Raw genomic sequence first — 23155 nt, forward strand, 5'->3', positions numbered from 1 at the left:
TAACATAAAATAACCATGAGCCAGTTCAATCAGCAACAGTCTGAACAAAACCTAACAGTCCAAATGGCAGGTATGTAGCAGCAGGCCCCGTATAAGGGCACATACCAGGGCTATCTACACATACACAGAGGAGCAGGGGCCAGAAAGCAATAAGCAGGAAAGCAACACACACACACGGTAGCCTGTAGCAACACCTGCTGGTCAAAGCAGTACATTTGGTTAACGAAAGACTGCAGAGGATTTGGGCTGAACTAGAATAAGGTTTTTCTTTTTCTCTCTAAAGGAAACACTAAAAAGCATTTATGGGCTTGAGACGGGAGACTTTATATAGCATGTTTGAAATGGTTTAGTCCTGTTTACAGCAGCAGTTAAACTTTTTTCAGTACCAGGTTGGGGGACTCAATGACAAGGGGGTCAGTTTCTAATGTGGATAGGGGGTAATGGATAATATAAGATTACACCATTTATGTGGACTTGCATACAAACTAAATGTTTTATGGATTCCCCCGAAATATTCCTTTAACTACACTTGATCTACAGCCACTGCTCAAGAGGAGAGTGAGGTATGAGTGGCAGGAATAAATCAAAGGCAAGTGGAAAGATTAGTATGAGAGAAGTCCAGGTTAGAATACAGAACCCTCATTCTTGACTCTAGCTGGCAGGGGGGAAGAGACAAATCCAAAGCTACCTTTCTACTTTCCTGATCTGGGGGCTAATTCATTCTCAGGTGTAACTTAGGTCTGGTGGTCTACACTTAAAACTTAGGTTGACATAGCTACATCACCAAGGGGTGTAAAAAATCCACACCCCTGAGTGACATAACTATGATGACCTAATCCCCTGTGTAGATGCAGCTAGGTCAACAGAAGAATGTCACTCAGGGAGGTAGAGTTCCTGCAGGAACAGACAAACCCTTTTGTTTTTGTAGACTGTGTCTACGCTATAGAGGTTATGCTGGCACACCACTATAGTCCCTATAATGTAGACATGGTCTTAGAATCGTCTAGGGCAGTGGTTTTCAACCTGGGGTTCTGCAGACAATGCCTAAGGGGTCTGCAAAAGGTTGTTACACCCTGGTCTCGAGGGTTCAAATCTTGTGAAGACTGAAAACTTATGCCCAAGAGTGACCTGCACGCTTCTTGCTTGAAGTGCTGGCCAAAAAGATGACTACCTCATTTGTGAAAGGTTTCGGCCGAGAACCATTAAGGAAACCATTCTCCGGACCATCATGGCCAGGACACTAACTCCGCTCCAGAGACCTTTGAGACAGCGCAGGACTTTATTTGCCTGATGGCACCGCCCTCTACAAGGAGGGATGAGGTACTGGTGATAACCCAACCGCCTATTCCATCTAGGGGCAAGCCAGTGATGATGTCATGCCACTCCTCATCTCTGGTGCACCACTCCCCAGTGCCAGCTGCCCACGTGGGGGAACCGCACCAGTACTTAGAGGCTTGGCACTGCTCATCTGCACCAAACAGTACTGCTCCTCTGTGGCCTTTTTTGGAGTCTAAGGCGGAGTCCTATCACTCAAATAGATCCAGCAGCAGAATGTCTACTTCCAGGCAACACCTCCAGCCTTCTCGGGTGTTGTGGCCACCTATCTCAATGGCAGCCACCAGCTCAGTGGCCCTTTTGGGCTCCCTGGCCTTACCATCAGGCCCAGGATCTGAGCCAGGCATCGAGATCCAGGTCGGTGTCAGTTGTTTCTGCATCCTTTGCCCCTGCACAGCAGCTGGCTCCAGGACTATCTCTGGTGATGAGACATGTGCCTCCGCCTACTGCTCTGACCTCAGCACCAGCGATCTCGGCACTGAGTACACTGGCCCCATGAACAACGTGACCACCTTGGCGCTGAGGGCAGTGACCAAGGCTGTGTGTCGGTGCTCTTGTCCTCCCCAGATGAGGCCATTGTGGGCACTTAAACGGCCCTGGCCTTGGAGGATAGCAGGGTCCTGCAACAGTTGTTGTACGGGGTGGCCCAGAATCTGGGGATCCAGGCAGAGGAAGTGGTAGAGGATGCTGATCCCATGGTGGACATCCTCGCTTCCTATGGGCCCTTGCATATTGCACTGCCACTCATTAAAACTATAAATGAGACCACAAAAATGTTGTGGCAGACTCTGGCCTCTTTGCCCCCTACAGTGAAAAAGGTATAAGATGATATTTTGTCCCCTCAAAGGGGTATGAGGATCTCTATACTCCTCCTCCACCCGACTCCTTGGTGATGGATGTGGCAAACCAAAGAGAGAGCCAGGGGTTTCAGGGACCCTCCCCTAAAAGCCAGGAGGTGAGAAAGGTAGACTTGTTCAGCAGGAAAGTTTACTCCACTGGTGGTTTGCAGTTCTGCATTGCAAACCAACAAGCCATCATTTGTAGATACTCCTTTAACACCTGCGGAGCGATGGCCAAGTTTGCTGAGCTGCTACTACCAGACTCCTGCGCTGAATTTACTGCCTTGGTGGAGGAAGGCAAACTCATTGCTAGGGCCTTCTTGCAGGTGGCTCTTGATGGCGCGGCTGCCTGAATCATGGCTACAGGAGTGGCCATGAGAAGGAGCTCTTGGCTCCAGGTCTCTGGACTACCTCACAAAGTCCAACAGACCATTCAAGACCAACTCTTTGAAGGTCCGGTCCTGTTCTCTGAAAAGACGGACAGGAGATTTCACAGTTTAAAAGACTCGGGGGGCCATCCTCAAGTGCCGGGGCATGCACACCCCTGCCACACAGCACAGACATTTTAGGCTGCAACCTATTCTGCAGTTTTACCAGCAAAACTGAGTGGATGGCTCCCGGAGGAGGAATAAGAGTGGCAGGAAGAGGCCACACCCGTACCCAGGCCAGGGCTCTGGTCAGACCAAGCCTCCTTCAAGCCAGAAACAAGCCTTCTGAAGGTGTGCATGAAGCTGGAGCACCAGCTCAGAAACTGGATCCACCCCGTCTTACCTTCTTGTCATGACTATCCCCTTCATACGCTGCGTGGGCCCATATTACATTGAACCTTTGTACGTAGAGTAGAAAGGGGATACTCCCTCCAATTCTCAGCCCTTCTACCTCCCTTCACTGTCTCTCTTCAGGGATCCCTTTCCCGAGCAACTCCTCATATAGGAGGTGCACTAACTCCTATCACTGGGAACAGGAGATGAAGTTCCTCAGGAGCTGAAGGGCAAGAGCTTCTATTCCTGGTATTTCCTAATACTGAAAGCCAAAGGTGGACTCAGGCCCATCCTAGACCTGCAAGAGCTCAACAAGTTCATGAACAAACTCAAGTTCCGCATGGTCTCTTTGGCCTCCATCATCCCTTCCTTGAATCCAGGGGAATGGTATGCTGCCCTCAATTTGAAGGACACGTACTTTCATATAGCAATAACTCCACCCCACAGAAAATATCTCAGATTTGTGGTGAGCAACAACCGCTACCAGTTCACAGTCCTCCCATTCGGTCTGTCAGTGACACCTTGAATGTTTACCAAGAGCTTGGCAGTCGGGCCGCATTCCTGCACAGGCAGCCAGGTACAGGTGTTCCTGTACCTTGACAACTGGCTCATCCAGGGCCACTTCGGGTCTCAAGTGGAGGCACAGGTCGACTTCATAAGCGCGATGGTCAACAAACTGGGCTGTCTTCTGAACGAGGGGAAATCAACGCTGTCCCTGGTTCAGAGGATAGAGTTTATAGGGGTAGAACTGGACTCAACACAAACCAGGGCATACCTCCCGGAAGCAAGATTTCAGACTCTCGGTGACATTGCTCGAGATCTCAGGCAGTTCCTCACCACCACAACAAGGAATTGCCTGAAACTTTTAAGACACATGGCTGCCTGTACCTACGTAGTACAGCATGCCAGACTCGGACTTTGAACCCTTCAGTCATGGCTAGCATCAGTGTATCGGCCAGTCTGGGACAGCTTGGACAGGTTAGTGACTCAGCCTCGTCCTGTCCTTGACTCCCTCCTGTGGTGGCTCGACCCACAGGTGGTATGTGCAGGGGTCCCCTTCACCAGCGCACAGCCGTCTCTCTCAGTAGTGACAGATGTGTTAGCCTTGGGCTGGGGAGCACATCTGGGGGACCTCAGGACTCAAGGCCTCTGGTCTCGGGCGGAACTCCCCCTCCACATCCGATGTCTGAGAGTGGTACGCTTGGCATGCCAGACTTTCTGAGCCCACTTAACAGGAAGATGTGTATCAGTTATGACAGACAACACCATGGTGATGTTTTATATCAGCAAACGGGGATGCACTCTCCTCTCCCCTGTGCCAGGAAGCCCTCATGCTGTGGGACTTCTGTGTGGAGCATGCTATACACCTGCAAGCATTGTACTTCCCTGGGGTACAGAACGAGTTGGTGGATTATCTCAGCAGGTTGTTCCATGAGTGGTCGCTACACCTGGATGTTGCAAACTCAATCTTCCTCCCCGTGTTCTATCTGAAGCCACACTTGAGCTGCAGGGAGCAGAGGCTTCACTCATTGGATGCCTGCAGAGCGCTAGCCTTTTACATTGAAAGAGCAAAACCGTTCCAAAAGTCCATTCAGTTATTCGTGGCTGTGGCAGACAGAATGAAAGGTCTTCCTGTCTCTCTCAACGGATCTCATCATGAATCGTGTCCTGTATCCGAGAGTGCTACAACCTGGCAGGGGCGCCTGCCCTCTAATCATTGCGCACTCCACTAGGGCGCAGGCCTCTTCAACGGCGTTCCTGGCTCAGGTTCTGACGCAGGAAATATGCAGAACAGTGACGTGGTCCTCCATACGCACTTTCACTGTGCACTATGCAATTACCTAGCAGGCCAGAGACGACACGGCTTTTCGTAGAGCGGTGCTCCAATCAGTGGACAACTCTGACCCCAGCTCCTGAATTTGGGCTTGTGAGTCACCTGATTGGAATTGACATGAACAAGCATTTGAAGAAGGAAAAAACGGTTACTCACCTTCTCATAACTGTTGTTCTTCAAGATGTGGTGTTCATGTCCATTCCAATATCCTCCCTCCTTACCCCTCTGTCGGAGTAGCTGGCAAGAAGGAACTGAGAGAGGGTCGGGTTGGCTGGGCCCTATATTGGACACCATGAAGGCACAACTCCAGGGGGCGCCCAGGCTGACCCTATGGATACTGCTAGGGGAAAGATCTTCCAGCTGTCATCCATTCAGCACATCCACACCTGATTAGAATGGACATGAACAACACATCTCGAAGAACAACAGTTCTGAAAAGGTGAGTAACCATTTTTTTTCCCAACCTGTGCCCAAATATCCCTAGGGGTCCACAGTCTATGTCTAAGATTTCCAAAGGGGTCCACACCTCCATCTGAAATTTTGTAGGGGTCTGCAAATGAAAAAAGGTTGAAACCACTGGCCTAGAGTAAGGGCTGTTCTAAGTGACACAGTAGTAAGTTCCTTAGGGACTGTATTGTTGGAGAGCAAGTTGATGCAGTCATACCCCCCTTCTTGCCCACTATTCATCTGGGAGCCAGCAGAGAGTGTCCTAGAACTGGTTGTGTCAGCTTTATGCTTCCTAAGGATTCCCTTGTGCGGCATAATCCTCAGTTGCTCCATTGTGTTAGCGTTTCATTGTCTGAATAGCTCAAAGCAGTTGGATAAGGGGCTGGGATCTTGGCCTCGCATTTTAATTGTTTTCAGGAAGGACAACATGCAGAGCAGGGAAATTACAGGCTCAAGTAACAGTTTTGGAAAACAGTATGCAGAGGCAAATTTGTCTCTAATTTGCATTGGTATAAATTGAGACTAATTCTATTCAAGTCTATTGAGTTAGTCCTGATTTACATGAATGTAACGGAGAGCAGATTTTGCCCATCAGAATTTAGCAAGAGTCAACTGTATAGTCGTTTTCCCCTCCCCAGCCATTTGTAAAATAAAGGGTTGATGGGGGGGGGGGGGGAGGGAGTAGAAGCTTCTAGGAGGAGGCTGTTGAGCTGGCACATAGATTTGGAATTGTGTTTAAGGAAGAGGTGTTGGCGAGAGAGAAAGCAGAAATGCAGCTGCTCTACCTGGCCGTGCTAGCACAGAGGAAAATAAGGTCTTGCTCCAGCTCCTACAAACAACATGCGTTTTGCCAGTGCTTTCAATGGGAGTTGGATAAATAAAGAGGTATTTCTCCCTTAAGACAAAAAGAGTTTGAACTTTTTCTGCTTTGTGGTCTTGTGACTTTTAACTCATGTGGTTGCATTTAGTGAAACCACATGATGGAGTAGTTCAGTCAGAGCACTTGAGACTGGCTGGGGTCTCTCGGATAAGAGCAGACTGGTCAAGCTGGCATAGCTGATGGCTGGAGTCTCCACCTCTTCTTATCCTGGGTGGTCTCATGGTCTGGGAAGGAAAGGGGCATTTCTTGTAGATACTGTTGGTGAACTGAGAGAGCACAATTGTGCACGGTCTTTTTATTGAAACTTTTGTATACCAATGTAATAATTAAAAAAACTTCGACTACAGTATAAGTTACCATACAGAGAATAAAACTATCAATCATATGAGCTTTTGCGCACACAATGAAATATAAAGGACATAAAAGTCAATACTACTACAGAGGAGACCAACAGAAGAAAGAAAGGGAAAAGGGATGGGAGAGAGTACCAGAAGGGGACTCAACCTGAATCATTTAATTTCTATGAAGTTTGCCCATACGAGTAAACTTATCTATATCATTTTTGTTATGGAAGGGGATCCTTTCCATACCTGCCTGTGCAGCCATATCTGTATACCATTCTTCAATTCTTGGGTAGGATTTTGATTTCCATTACTAAGAACAAATCTTTTAGCCACTCTCTAGGCTCTGTACAGCCATAGCTTTTCTGCATGGTGGTCTTGACCTTTATGGGGGACAAATCCCATTTATTCTACCTCAGGTGCCATCTTCATAGATTCGGGGCCAAGTATGTGATTCACATGCTCTGGTTATGGTCAGCATGGACCAATCCTCATTGAGGTGAGCAGACTTCAGGCCTGAGGTCATTCTGGAAAGTCCCTCTCATGATGACCATGATCTGGAAAGATCCGCTGTTACAACTGCAATGCGTGCTCCAATATAAAAAGAGTCACATACAACAATTAAAGCATGTTTGTTTTATATTTCCAGCCTTACCCATGCTAGACCAAGAAGCTATTTCTTACGTAAAAGAGAACTTAGTTCTTCTTCGAGTGATTGCTCATCTGCATTCCAATAGGTGTGTGTGGGCGCCATGTGCATGATCGTCGGAAGGTTTTCCCCCTACTTGTACCCATTTGGTCAGCTGTGGAGACCCCTGGAGTGACACCTTCATGGCAGTGTATATAGGTCCCTGCTGACCCGCTGCCTGCTCAGTTCCTTCTTACTGCCAGTGACGGTCGCTGGAGCAGCTCAGTCTCTTGCATTCGCAAGTGGCTACCTAGTGGTTCCCTTTTCTCATTTGTAAATAGTTTGAGTTGTATAGTAGTTTATAGTTTACTTTGGGGGCCCATTCCTAGTTTTCCCCAGGCACTGGGGCATGCCTTGGTCGCAAGGGTTTAAGGCGTGTGAGAGGTGTGCGAAACCTGTGCCCAGAGGTGATCCGCATGCTGCTTGTCTTAAGTGCTTAGGAGAAGGTCATCAGACAAACAAGTGCCCAATTCGCAGGAGCTTTAGACCTAGGACTAAGAGAGCCATCTCCCCTAAAAGGAACTATCGTTTAAAGCTCCTCCCAATGGAGTCAGCCCTCTGCCAGTACCGGAAAATGTTGTACCAATAAAATAAAAACCAGCAGGATCTTATTAAAGGGAAAAAGGCAAAATACCACATTTATTGTGAATACAGAAAGGATCATAGTAAGCAGTTAGTTATAGTTATAACATTCCATTCAATCTCAAATTTATTCTCACATTCATTCATTCATACAAACATACACACACACACACACACACACACACAGGTTCTGCAAGGTTGTTATCATAGTTACCAGCCTTAGAGTTGCTCATGCCAAGTCACTGGCCAGGTGGCCTGGACGTGAGGAGGGAGCAGGGCCTTGTCAGATGCTCATCTGATGCTCCTGGAAGTTGGTTTGCAGAATCAGACCCCAAAGTTCTCACTTTTTAGAGTCTATTTTTATAGGAATTTCTTCCTATGCCAGTCTATGGGAATTGCTTCATCATGCTGTTGCTGAATCAATCAGCAGATAGCACATTCCTGACGGCTCCAAGATGTTATCTTGTTCTTTGGTTCTCCCATTCTTGAGGCTGTTGGGTGGATTCCAGTCTGCCCTCCGGGTGGGGTCCTCTGGTTATTTCCACTTGACACCTTCTTCAGCCGATGGACACTGGATTCTTAGGCTGGCACCTCCCTGATCATTCAGTTATTATCCACACCAAGCATCCATCCACATACATCCTCTATCTCTATTTTAATCACAATGGTTAATACAACAAAAGGGTGGGGAGTCTCTGGGTGCTGTTTCTGTTGTTAGAGTATTGCTTTGAGTCTCTCTCTCTTGTGAATTGCTTTGAGAACAGACTCTGTCTTAGAATGTACTAACACAGTTAGCAGCTTGCAAGTTTCACACATAGAGGGAGAGAAACAGTACCAAAAACCAAGAGACCTCTTAATTAGTAATACCCTGGAATTTAAACTCTGGGGAATCAAACTCATTTGTGATTTTAATACAGAACTTCTTTAATATGATCCAACACCAGTACCGGAAATGGCACCGGCATCATCGGTGCACAGCGCCTCGGTGCAGGATGCCCCGGCACCGAGGAAGGACTCCTCCAAGTAGCATCAGCATCGCGCCCCAGCTTGTAAGGCCAGCTCTAGTAGGTGGCACCACACTCAGTCCCCAGTGACACACAAGAAAAAGAAGGTGGATGCGGTCATTCCCCTGTTAAGAAGCCGCGAGGGGATTCCAGCTGGATGCGTCCCGTGCCGGGACATCCTCAGTTTAGCCCTCAAGACCCAGCACCGTTGACGGACTCCGGTCGGGGTCAGAGTCGAGTCCAGTGCTGGTGGACTCCCCAGGAGGATTTGGAGGAAGAGCTCTACCTCCCCTCCACGTTGGATACCTACGAGCCAGTGCGGGACCTTATTGCCATGCCGGCACTGTCCCCAGCCCCGCAGATGCGAACACCGGCACCGATCCAGACGTCGGCTCGAGTCCCAGCACCATCAGCGGCCCTGGCAACACCACTACACGTGGCATCTACGATGGTGCTGCATGTGACACCATCTCCAACACCCTTCACGGCACCCATGGCATCACTCCCCTCCCCCCGTTCATCATCAGGGCAAGCCCATGACGTTATGGCGCCGCTCCCCATCAGCCCAGTATCACTCCCTGGCACAGTCAGGCTCCGCCCCCCTTTGGTCAGGCTCACAGTAGTCTTCCAAATTGGAGTCCGAGTCTTCTGTCTCCCGGTGCAGCTGGTACTGTTTTGTGGTCCCGGCACTGCAGAGTCGTGGACTTGTTGGCACCGGTGGTATCCTGGCCACCCCAGTAGCAGGGCCCAGTACAATGGCCTTTTGGACTCTTTTGGCCTATCATCAGGGTCAGGGCTGCGTCGCTGGCATCCACACCCGATGCATCCGCACCTCAGCAACGTTTGGTGTCTCGCCACACGCCCAGGGCTCTGGAGGACCCCGTATGGGACAAGGATTCTGGGCCCTCACACTCAGGCACAGCACCTGAACCAGTGCCACCAGTTGTACTGGAGCTACCTCCAGTCTTGGGGCGGGGGGACTGACGCACCCAACCCAGCCTCTAGGGAGCCAGAAAGGCAGGAAGACCCAGTCCCACAGGTCGCCGCCTCCTACTCGACAGAGAAGGCGGGGGTGGGCACCATCACCACCCTACCGGAGATGGACACCAGGAGCCACCAGGACCTTCTTAGGAGGGTGGCCCTAAACCTAAACCTCCAGGCAGAGGAGGTTATGGAGGAGTCGGATCCAATGGTGGACATCCTTACCCTGAAGGGTCCATCTAGGGTGGGTTTTCCCCTTATAAAAACCATCCAGAACACTACTAGGGTGCTCTGGCAGACTCCGGCTTGATATCACCCAGCACTAAAGGGGTGGAGAGAGATTATTTTGTGCTGCAGAAAGGGTATGAATACCTTTTCACCCACCTCCAACCGGGGACTCTAGTGGTCAATGAGGCAAATCACAAGGAGCGGCAGGGGCAGCCAGGTCCTGCTCCAAAGTCACGGGACATTAAGAAGCTGGACCTTTTCAGCTGAAAGGTCTACTTGATCAGGGGTTCCAGCTTCGAGTGGCCAACCAGCAAGCGGTACTTGGCCGCTATGCTTTCAACTCCTGGAGTGTGTTGGCAAAGTTTCAGAAGTTGCTCCCAGCTGACTCTTGCCAGGAGTTTAATGCACTTCTAGAGGAGGACAGGGTGGTCTCAGGAACCTCCCTCCAGGTTGCGTTAGATGCTCGGACTATTGCTACCGCCATTACAATGAGACGCAGCGCGTGGCTGCAGGTGTCGGGTATACCACCTGAAGTCCAGAACGCTATCCAGGACCTGCCCTTTGACTGTGTGGGCTTGTTTGCCCAAAATTCAGACTCTCACTTGCACAGTCTTAAGGACTCACAGGTGACTCAGGTCTTTAGGGATCCGCACCCCAGCATGCCAAAGAGAGCCATTTAAGCCTCGGCCCCCATTCCACTTCTATTCCGGGCTCCCAAGGTGGAACTTGTCCAGGAGATGAGGTAGGAATAATAGGAAGCACCCATTGCAGTCCTCCTCAGGCCAAGGACAGGGCTCATTCAAACAGCCACCGGCCCGAAGCCAAACTTTTGAAGAAGCGTCCAAGGACGGAGCACCAGTACTAAGCTCGGATCCTTATCCCCTCTTTGTGAATCAACTGTCCCACTTCTACCATGCTTGGTCCTAAATCACATCAGATTGCTGGGTCCTCAGCACAGTAGGGGTGGGATATTCTATCCAATTCTGTTCCCTCCCACCCCCTTTCCATGTCCCTCTTCAGGGACCGTACTCATAAACAACTCCTCTTGCTACAGGCAATAGAGGAGGTTCTTCAGGAATTCAGGGGCAAGGGGTTCTACTCCTGTCATTTCCTCATCCCCAAGGCCAACGGTGGGCTCCGGCCTATCCTGGATCTGCGAGACCTCAACACATCCATAAGGAAAGGTGAAGTTTCGCATGGTCTCCCTGGCCTCCATTATTCCTTCCCTGGATCCGGGGGACTGGTATGCTGCCCTCATCTTGAAAAATGCGTACTTTCATATCTCCATTATCCCAGCCCACAGATGATTTCTTCACTTTGTGGTCAGCAGCCACCACTGCCAGTTCAGGATGCTCCCAGTTTGGACTTTCGGTGGTCCTCTGGGTGTTCACAAAGCGTAGGGCGGTTGTGGCAGCCTTTCTCAGCAAACATTAGGTGCAAGTTTTCCCAGGCCAAGTTGCAAGCACAGGCTGCAGAGCATGTGGCTCTGACTTGGGCCACCTTCCTCAGGCCGGGCCTCATATTGAACGTGCCCAAATCCACATTAGCCCCGATGCAGAGACTAGAATTCATAGGAGCTCTCTTGGACTTGATGCAAGCCAGGACATTTCTCCCTGAGCTGTGCTTCCGAGCACGCAGGGACATCATCGAGAACCTCTACCAGTTCCCTACAATGGCCAGAAATTGCATCAAACTGTTGGGGCATATGAGGGCCTGTATATACGTGGTCCAGCGCATCAGATTGCGCCTTTGGCCTCTCCAGGCGTGGTTGCCACAGGTGCACAAAGCCAGCAGGGCCCCACTGTACAGATTAGTCACCCTCGCATTCTCGAGTCTCTCCTGTTATCAGATGTACCTGTTTCTTTGGGGTATGCTCATTTATTAGGGTTACTCTTTGTGCATGTGGGGGGGGGAAGGGTGTTCTGTAATTCTATTAATGTAGTACTTGTGTGTTCAGATGGAGCTCTTCTTCTCCCTTCTGTAACTCCCCTCCCAATGGAGCTATCCTGCAGGACCTAGGTTCCTAGGGCTGGATTCTTCTAGCCCCGGAATCAGGTGAACATGCCCACACCCACGCATACTAACAGAGAAAGTCTGAGTGGACCGGGTCAATCAGCACTCTCAAGTTGACCCCCTTATATGTCCCTGTACTCGATGGGCTGGGCCAAGCAGCACTTTCAGCTGCCACCCTTATACACCACAGGTTCAGCACATCCCTATCCCCACTTTCATGTTACAATTGTACTGGTCGTAACCCACTTGATGAGCAAACCCCACAGTATTTTTGGGTGCTACAGGGATCTTTAGCTTAGATAAAAAGCATTGCTGTAGCGTAAATGGGGAAGCTAAAACCACAAAAGAGTAAAGTTCAGAGAGAGAGAGAAAGAGAAGCACCCATCTTAACCGTAAAATGTATTTATTGAATAATAGTGATAATTACACAAGGAGACTGAAACAAACCTAACAGTTCCATTATTGAAGGTTAATACCTGAGGTAGAAAGGAAGAGAGAGAGAGAGAGGCATCTCACCCACTCTGCAAGACTTGAACTGGTTGGGGTTCCTAGGTGATGTTGGTAGCTCAGGGTCCTGACTGCTGGAGGCAGGCAGAGCCCCCAGCACGGTCAGGCAGGAGATGGAGTCCCAGTAGAACTGATACAGAGTTTAGGTCCCTGCCTCAGAACACTCACTTGGGCATAGGTAGGGGGTTTTGTAGAGAAAATACAGTGGTTCAAGGGAGAACACTAGATTTGTTTATGGGTAAACTGATGACTCAAGGGTTTTCTTTAGGCTAGACAATAGGAGCTGATCACTCTTGGCAATGGGTGATGTTTTCTTCCAGGGAGCTCACAATGCAAGTAGGCTGCTTCAGTATTTTGGATATCAATCAAGGAATCATTACTAGAATTGGTCTGATAACTGCTGAGCTGGGTGTGTGCAGGCGTAGGTTCATTAACAGCTGGAGCAGAGATTCCCCATGATGGAGTGCTTCCCTGCTTTTCTGGTCCCAGAGTTCAGTGCGGTTCTCTGTTCTCCATTCTGTATGCTAATGGAGATGTCTCCCTGTCCCATCTTTCATGCAGATGAGGCTAGGGGAGTGGCCTCTGTTCTCCATTCTGTATGCTAATGGGGATGCCTTAATCTTGTCACCTTTGTCAGGAGGGTCTAGGTGTGTCTCCCAACGCCCTTCACTGCTCCCTGCAAGTCTTTTCTTTGCTCAGTTTTGGTTCAAGCAGAGAATGGGTGGGGGTGTGTGTCTTTCATGAGTCAGACAGGCTACATATTGCGCCCTGGTTTCCTAAAACTACAGAACTGACTGGTATCACTCTGCTGCTGGCTGCAGCTGCAAGTGGTCTGTGTGGGAGTACCCTTTGCCCAACCCCAACCTACGCTATCCCTAGTCACGGATGCCTCACCACTCAGTTGGGGAGTGCACATGGGCAATATCAGAACCCAAGGCCGATGGTCCCACACACAACTATCGCTGCACATCAATGTAAGGGAGCTAAGGGCGGGTCGTCTGGCGTGCCAAGCGTTCCATGTCCACCTTTCATGAACAAGTCACCTGCTGTACATGTTCCCGCCCTTTCCACTCAGACACAAAGTCCTCCTCAAGGCTCACCAGGACAGGGCTTCCTTGATCATCATAGCGCCAGCATGGTCCCCCTAGCACTGGCTCACGAAACTGTTGAACCTCTCAGTGGACAGTCCTTCTCGTGTGCCTGGCCCTCATCACACCGGACCACGGCCATCTACAACACCCCAACCTGGAGTCCCTCCACCTCACGGCACGGAAACTCCATGGTTGAACCCGCTCGAGTTTCAGTGTTTGGACTCAGTTAGGGAGGTTCTGCTGGGAAGTAGGAAACCCTCTACTCATGCCATGTACCTGGCAAAGTGGAAGCAGTTTTCCATTTGGTCTCTGCAGAAGGGCAGCCCTCCACAGCAAGCATCAATGCCCCTTGTTTTGGACTACCTACTGTACCTCAAACAGCAGGGGTTGGTAATATCATCTATCAAAATACACCTGGCTGCCATTTTGGCCTTCCACCTCGGGGCAGCAGATAGATCAGTCTTCGGAAATTCCATGGTGAGCCAATTCCTCCAGGGCTTGGACAGGCTTTATCCCCAGGTGTGACAGCCCATTCCCCAGTGGACCTCAACCTGGTCCTGTCCACACTCACAAGGCCCCCTTTCGAGTCCATGCCGACCTGCCCTCTGTCCTACCTTTCCTGGAAGGTGGCCTTTCTGGTGGCCATAACCTCGGCCAGAACGGTCTCTGAGCTCAGAGCGCTGACTGATGGGGGCTCCATACGGTCTTTTATAAAGACAAGGCGCAGCTACGCCCTCACCCTGCATTTCTACCAAAGGTAGTCTCCCAGTTTCATGTGAACCAGGACATATTTTTACCTGTGTTCTTCTCTAAGCCACATGCCAGTAACAGAGAGTGAATGTGCCATTCCCTTTAACTGCATTCAAAAATAAAACAACATAAAACTTTAGCTCCTACAAGTCCACTCAGTCCTACTTTAGCCAATCTCTCAGACAAACAAGTTTGGTTACGATTTGCAGGAGATCATAGAATCATAGAATATCAGGGTTGGAAGGGACCCCTGAAGGTCATCTAGTCCAACCCCCTGCTCGAAGCAGGACCAATTCCCTGTTAAATCATCCCAGCCAGGGCTTTGTCAAGCCTGACTTTAAAAACCTCTAAGGAAGGAGATTCTACCACCTCCCTAGGTAACGCATTCCAGTGTTTCACCACCCTCTTAGTGAAAAAGTTTTTCCTAATATCCAATCTAAACCTCCCCCACTGCAACTTGAGACCATTACTCCTCGTTCTGTCATCTGCTACCATTGAGAACAGTCTAGAGCCATCCTCTTTGGAACCCCCTTTCAGGTAGTTGAAAGCAGCTATCAAATCCCCCCTCATTCTTCTCTTCTGCAGGCTAAACAATCCCAGCTCCCTCAGCCTCTCCTCATAAGTCATGTGTTCTAGACCCCTAATCATTTTTGTTGCCCTTCGCTGGACTCTCTCCAATTTATCCACATCCTTCTTGTAGTGTGGGGCCCAAAACTGGACACAGTACTCCAGATGAGGCCTCACCAATGTCGAATAGAGGGGAACGATCACGTCCCTCGATCTGCTTGCTATGCCCCTACTTATACATCCCAAAATGCCATTGGCCTTCTTGGCAACAAGGGCACACTGCTGACTCATATCCAGCTTCTCGTCCACTGTCACCCCTAGGTCCTTTTCCGCAGAACTGCTGCCTAGCCATTCGGTCCCTAGTCTGTAGCGGTGCATTGGATTCTTCCATCCTAAGTGCAGGACCCTGCACTTATCCTTATTGAACCTCATCAGATTTCTTTTGGCCCAATCCTCCAATTTGTCTAGGTCCTTCTGTATCCTATCCCTCCCCTCCAGCGTATCTACCACTCCTCCCAGTTTAGTATCATCCGCAAATTTGCTGAGAGTGCAATCCACACCATCCTCCAGATCATTTATGAAGATATTGAACAAAACCGGCCCCAGGACCGACCCCTGGGGCACTCCACTTGATATCGGCTGCCAACTAGAAATGGAGCCATTGATCACTACCCGTTGAGCCCGACAATCTAGCCAGCTTTCTACCCACCTTATAGTGCATTCATCCAGCCCATACTTCCTTAACTTGCTGACAAGAATACTGTGGGAGACCGTGTCAAAAGCTTTGCTAAAGTCAAGAAACAATACATCCACTGCTTTCCCTTCATCCACAGAACCAGTAATCTCATCATAAAAGGCGATTAGATTAGTCAGGCATGACCTTCCCTTGGTGAATCCATGCTGATCACTGATCACTTTCCTCTCATGCAAGTGCTTCAGGATTGATTCTTTGAGGACCTGCTCCATGATTTTTCCAGGGACTGAGGTGAGGCTGACTGGCCTGTAGTTCCCAGGATCCTCCTTCTTCCCTTTTTTAAAGATTGGCACTACATTAGCCTTTTTCCAGTCATCCGGGACTTCCCCGGTTCACCACGAGTTTTCAAAGATAATGGCCAATGGCTCTGCAATCACAGCCGCCAATTCCTTCAGCACTCTCGGATGCAACTCGTCCGGCCCCATGGACTTGTGCACGTCCAGCTTTTCTAAATAGTCCCTAATCACCTCTATCTCCACAGAGGGCTGGCCATCTCTTCCCCATTTTGTGATGCCCAGCGCAGCAGTCTGGGAGCTGACCTTGTTAGTGAAAACAGAGGCAAAAAAAGCATTGAGTACATTAGCTTTTTCCACATCCTCTGTCACTAGGTTGCCTCCCTCATTCAGTAAGGGGCCCACACTTTCCTTGGCTTTCTTCTTGTTGCCAACATACCTGAAAAAACCCTTCTTGTTACTCTTGACATCTCTCGCTAGCTGCAGCTCCAGGTGCGATTTGGCCTTCCTGATTTCATTCAGGAGATAATGATGCCTGTTTCTTGTTTACAATGTCACCTGAAAGTGAGAACAGATGTTCTCATGGCACTGTTGTAGCTGGCATCGCAAGATATTTACGTGTCAGATGCGCTAAAGATTCACATGTCCTTTCATGTTTCAACCCCCATTCCAGAGGACATGCATCCATGCTGTTGATGGGTTTTGCTTGATAATTATCCAAAGCAGAGCAGACTGACACATGTTCATTTTTATCATCTGAGTCAGATGCCACCGGCAGAAGGCTGATTTCCTTTTTTGGTGGTTTGGGTTCTGTAGTTTCCACATTGGAGTGTTGCTCTTTTAAGACTTCTGAGAGCATGCGCCACACCTTGTCCCTCTCAGATTTTGGATGGCAATTCAGATTCTTAAACTTTGGGTTGAGAGCTGTCACTATTTTTAGAAATCTCACATTGGTACCACCTTTGCGTTTTGTCAAATCTGCAATGAAAGTGTTCTTAAAACAAACATGTGCTGGGTCATCATCCGAGACTGCTATAACAGGAAATATATGGCAGAATGTGAGTAAAACTACAGAGCAGAAGGCATACAATTCTCCCCCAAGGAGTTCAGTCACAAATTTAATTAACGCATTATTTTTTTAATGAGCTTCATCTGCATGGAAGCGTCCTTTCTGGAATGGTGGCCGTAGCATGAAGGGGCATATGAAGGTTTAGCATATCTGGCACATAAATACCTTGCAATGCCAGCTACATAAGTGCCATGCGAACGCCTGTTCCCACTTTCAGGTGACATTGTAAATAAGAAGGAGGGCACATTCTCTCCTGTAAATGGAAGCAAACTTGTTCATGGTAGTGATTGGCTGAACCAGGAGGACTGAGTGGACTTGTGGTTTTACATTGTTTTGTTTTTGAGTGCAGTTATGTAAAAAATATATAAAAATATAATAAATATATATAAAAAATCTGCATTTGTAACTTACACTTTCACAATAGAGACTGCACAACAGTACTTTTCTGCGGTGAATTGAAAAATACTAATTTTTACAGTGCAAATATTCGGAATCAAAAATATAAAGTGAGCACTCCACACTTTGTATTCTATGTTGTAATAGAAATCAATACATTTGAAAATGTAGAAAAACATCCAAAAATATTTAATACATTTCAGTTGGTATTCTATTGTTTAATGGTGTGATTAATCACAATACATTTTTTTTGAGTTAATCGCATGAGTTAACTGCAATTAATTGACAGCCCTAGTATAAAGGTGTCTTGTACCCAGTGAAGTTTATTCCCCTAAATTTACTGGGGAAAATTTACCTCTTCTAATGAATTTAATGTCATATTCCTCTGATATTGTTCATATTAAACACATAAATTGTTTCCTGATTCAAATGCAGGCTACAATGACAGCTAATCTGCAAGTCTTACATGTTTCATTGTATTTCTGTTCTGGAGAGAGGAGGAAGCAGTTAAGAGTTTGAGAAGGTTTGGTGTTGGTGATACTGGACTCTGAGTTGTTGGAGTATCTGAATTCTTTCCTTGATGATCTATCTAATCAGCGAATACCAATAAATAAACAGTGACATTTTTAAATGTATAGCGTGCCTTCGGGCTGGGAGCTGCCTGGCAAATATTTATTATTTGGTTAAACAAAGAGCAATTAAGCTTCTAAAACAAAGCAATTATGACCTCCTATGGCTGAGCTCAGCAGGGTCTAGTCAGAGCTTCCTGTTGAAGGTCTGAGTCACTGTAAGAGACAGTGAGCCAATTTTCCCTCTTTGCCCCCCACCCCCACCCCATTAAAAAAAACGGAACAAGAGCAATCATGTTCAGAATAAACACAATTTAAAAAAAAATTCCTCAGAGTTCAGACATACTTCCGCCTTTCTAAGAAGATGTTGCAACTGAATTTATTTCTGTGTAATGTCACCTTGGCAAAAGTTCACAGCACTTACTATATATATAACATTATAACAGCAGATTAGTTTATGGGCCAAAATTATTATTATTTTTAATTATTTGCATGTGGCACGTTACAGACATTGTCAAATGAGCTGCAATCTTGCCTCTAAAATTTTCACATCTAGATTTTTGGGTGCAGCAACTCAGACTAGTGAGCTCAAACTGAATTTGCATGAGCCAAACCTAAGGAATAGATTTGCTCACAAATTGGAGTTTTAGTGTGACAAAGATTTAAATGTGAAAAGGGCCCCTGCCGTTTTAGAGGCCTCTTTGAAAATGTGTCTAAAGAAGACTTTCTCTACTACAAACTTACTGTTTTAACTAAATTTGTTTTATTAAACTGGTGAAAGATTGGGTCAAGACATACTAATTTAATTTTAAGAGTGTCTTAATTCAATCCTATAAAAAAGCGATGAAGTCAAATTGAAGTAAACCACTCAACCTGAAAGTAGTGTGTCCAGACACAATCTTGTTCCAGTTTAATAAATGGACTTAAAAGTACACCTTTAGTTAGACCAGTGCAAGTTTGTGCAGACAAAACCTTAAGTATATTATGGTCCAATTCAGCAAAGCACTTAAACATGTGCTTAAATGTAATCATCTGAGAAGTCCCATTCAATGGGTTTATTTATGTTCTTAATGCTAAACATTTGCTCAAATGCTTTGCTGGATCAGGGCCTCTTTAGGTTTCAGTCGGGGACAAAGAAGCCAGTATAAAATTTTGGCACAGCCTGCAAAGACTTTCTCTGGGGACTTTATTATGATTTCATTTTCTATTATCTTGTTTGTTATATATATATATATATATATATATATATGACAACAAAAATTAACTCACCTTTGTGCAAAACATGGACAAAGATAAAGTCCACGTCATTAGGAGATTCCAGACTAATTTAAACAAGGCAACCCAAATTTCAAATGAAGCATGTAGCCCAATACTATAAATACAGATTAGATGAAGGGGAAGGTTGCAAAGGGTATAAGATCCTGGTGAGGAAATTGGGAAACACAAGAGCAGAGCTATGTTCACAATAACTTAGATCCCTTTTTATATTTTAATACCAGGTGTGACAGTAATATTGAAATAGATTTATTCAGTAGATATATTTGTTAGATTATTCATTGATCTGGCTTGGCTGCTCTTCATGGGTCACCTTTGATAAAACCACACAAAATCCACACTGTGGGAGTCCAACCTATTTTGCTGATGGCACTGTAAAACACATATTTACCTGTGTGCATTCTCAGTTATCCAATTAAGATTATTCAATAGACTATTTGCATATACAAAATTTGCAGCTTGTTTCCTGTTTGAATAAGTAGAACAGCTATGCTCAGTTACACTGGAGAAATACATTAACTAGATGCTTCTGGTATCATCAGCAATTAACAGTGTTGCTATTTAAATTGTCATAATTAAATTAATCTTTAGAGTTAAAACCTATTGAGATTCATAAAGAAGTTCATACTAGTGATCCACCCATCCTGGGAGCAGAGCCTAATCACCAGAGTTTGTGGATTCCAAGACCTAGGATGCAATAAGCAAAAAAAGGCATTGCAAACAAACAGACGAACACAAAATGTGTTAGAATACCTTCAAAAAGCAATACATGTTTACCCCTGGATCATTTACCATGTTACAAAAAGAGAGACCATTGCATCTCTATTTAGTTTAAAAAAAAAACAGCAAAACTTTAAACTCTACCTTGCTTTTAAACTGCAAAGCTACTGAAGACAAAATTCTCTTCTCAAATCCACATGGTGTATCTAGACCAGGGGAGGGCAAACTACAGCCCAGGGGATGGATTCAGCCCATCAGGGCTTTCAATCTGGCCCGCATGATTGCCAGACCTGTGGCGCAGCAGGGTTAAGGCAGGCTTTCTGCCGGCCCTGGCCCTTCACCGCTCCCAGAAGCGGCTGGCACCACATCCCTGTGGCCCTTGGGGGATGCAGGCACCGCCCCCCACAGTTCCTATTGGCTGGGAATGGGGAACTGCGGCCAATGGGAGTTTCAGGGGGTAGTATCTGCAGGCAAGGGCAGTGCGCAGTGGAGCTGCCTTCCCCTCCCCACCCCCAGGGAGCCACTGCCGGACATGCTGACCACATCCAGGAGCAGCGTGGGGCCAGGGCAGGCAGGGAGCCTGCCTTAGCCCTGCTGCACGCTGCTGCCACACTGGAGCCTGCACCTGAACCCTAACTCCCTTCAGCCCCCTGCCGCACTCCTCCTGCGCCCAAGCTCCTTCCTGCACTCCCGCACTCCCTCCTGCACTCTAACCCCCTGCCCCAGCCCTACATTCATGGCCCTGCATACAATTTTCCCACCCAGATGTGGCCCTCGGGTCAGAAAGTTTGCCCACCCCTGATCTGGACTCTGACAGTTTGCTCTCCATTGTGATTAGAGCTAGCACATGTAAGTCTAACCAAGCTGATGGCACTGTAATTACACCTTCCAGCTGCAGTGTCACCTCCCATATAATATTCAAGATTGTGCTTTCTTTACTTTGAATGATCATTTTTATATGAGAGATCCTTAATCTGAAGACAAGCTCTGTGTGGCTTGACAGCTTGTCTCTCTCACCAACAGAAGTTGGTCCAATGAAAAAATATTACCTCACCCACCTTGTCTCTCTAATCCTCAGTTACTGGAATAGGGGCAGGAATTCAACACAGTAGTGGTATGCGTACAAATAAAACAAGGTCACTTTTAAATTCAAGTGAGCATTTGTGACAATTTGCGTGCAATATTCATGCAGCTCTGATGTGACATTCCTCCTTTCGTTTTGTTCTACCACTGATCTCATGAGCCAACCAAAAATGATTTGTTGGCTTGAATAACAGACGAAACTGCATGGTAGAAAACTATACCCTGTGGCTGATACTTCTTTTACCTTGCTGAATACAGCATTCACTCAGATTTGAGGGTCAGAAGGGACCTTATAACTCTTGCCTTCTAAAAGGTACACGTATTAATTATGCAGCTTCTGGTATCATTTGTGACATTATGCAACGTCAGTACAGACGAAAGCAGAGCTTTTGTTCTTTCACTGGAAAATTCTTTTTTGCATAAACTGAATTTGGGAACATTACTTTGATGAGCTTTGTGAAATGATCAGTAAAACAAGTACGAATTTCACGTTTTGCCGAATGATGGCAACAGAACCACTCAGCATCAGTACCTTTTTTGGTTTACATATTGTTAAACCTGATTGAAAAAAGTACTAAGGAAGGATAAAGCCTGCTCCTGCTCCATGAAAGTCAATGGGAGTTTTGCCATTAGACTGGTCCCTCTGATTAGACTGGAAAAATAATGGCACTGCACAATTTGCAAGTTTGGTCATCTCCACTTGTTTTTTTATATTGGTGATGACAGGATTATCAACATAAATATCTTCATATCGGATTGGACAGGAAGCATAGTCCTCTACAGCTTTGTTCTTTTATTGCATGTACATTTCACAAAAGTTCAGCTCACTTTTTGTCAAAAATCAAATACCTTTTCAGTTTGATATCTGATGTGTCTTATGTCCTTGGCACACTTGCACAGGAAGGGGGTGGGCACACAGATGCCCTACATCTTTTCTAGCTCCAGCTTCTACATCTTCAAATTCAATTATACTTTATTGGCATGAAAAAAGAGACAGGCTTTCTCAAGTATCTGTCAGAAGTAAATTAGAACCGTTATTGTTAGGGCTACTCAAGGTTTGATACTCGGTATCCGTTTGTCAGCAGGGTCCATTCTGGATGGGCTGGCAGATTTCTACATACTGCAATGCCGCCCCTGCTGTGATCCGCACACACCTTGTTTTATAAGACATGGAGTCAATTTCTTGGCACAATGAGCTTTTTTACAAGAACAAAATTGCCTCCATTGTAGCGGGTGGAATCTTTCCCCTGACTTCATGGGAGAAGATTCAGTTTCAGTTTTGCCCCAGAAGTAGCTGCATTTCAGCTGTGGGAAAAGCAATAACACGAGCCCTATTTACAGTTTGCATTTCAGTTTATTAAGTGATTTTAGACCCTTTGGAGTGAAATACACGATATATATGTAAGTTGTTGTTTATTTCTGTGAGAATGTTCTCGACTGCGTACATCAATTTCCAGAAAAGAAAGTGGTTCATTGTGTACATATTTGGCAGAGGCATAGTGCCATTAGAGACGGTCCTTAAAGACACTCATGCATAGCCACAATGTAACATATGGATAAACATAATAAATGAGGTCACAGAAATTATATAATAATGCTTTCCCTTACCCCTTTGAAGAAAATAAAGAGAACCTCCGCCTTCTTCCTTGACTCACACTTTGTCTCAGCTGTCTATACCTTGGCATTATTCCAGACTCTCAGCATGCCTCATCCTTCTTTGATTGCAGTTCTGCCTATCATGCCCTCAAACAACACTGCATTGTTGCCACAGAGCTTCGTCTCCATCCATGCTTTCATTTCGTCTTGCCAGGCTTATTGCAACCCCGTTCTCTTTAGCCTCTGCAAATCCAGTCTCTCCAGATGCTAGCAAGTGCAGAATGCTGCTACCTTTCCCTTCTCAGACATAAAAAATGTCCTTATTTTAAAACCACCAATGGATTTATTTCCGCCTACCTCACTGACTTTGTCTCTTTCTACTCTCCCCTCCTTATATTCCATTTACCACTGGCTTCCTCAGACAATATCACCATTGTTAATCCAAAAGCTTGTCCTGCTAGAGCTGCCTGGAACTGCCACCATATTTCTCATTGATTCGCAATCTCATTTCAAATTCCACTCAAGCCCATCTTCAAAGACCACTCATGAGACTAGCAAAAGTTGCATGCCCTATAGAGATAGTGTGTATGTAAAGGTCAGACAAAGCCATGT

The sequence above is a fragment of the Lepidochelys kempii genome, chromosome 6 (assembly GCF_965140265.1).
Source record: "Lepidochelys kempii isolate rLepKem1 chromosome 6, rLepKem1.hap2, whole genome shotgun sequence".
In the NCBI taxonomy this organism is placed as follows: Eukaryota; Metazoa; Chordata; order Testudines; family Cheloniidae; genus Lepidochelys; species Lepidochelys kempii.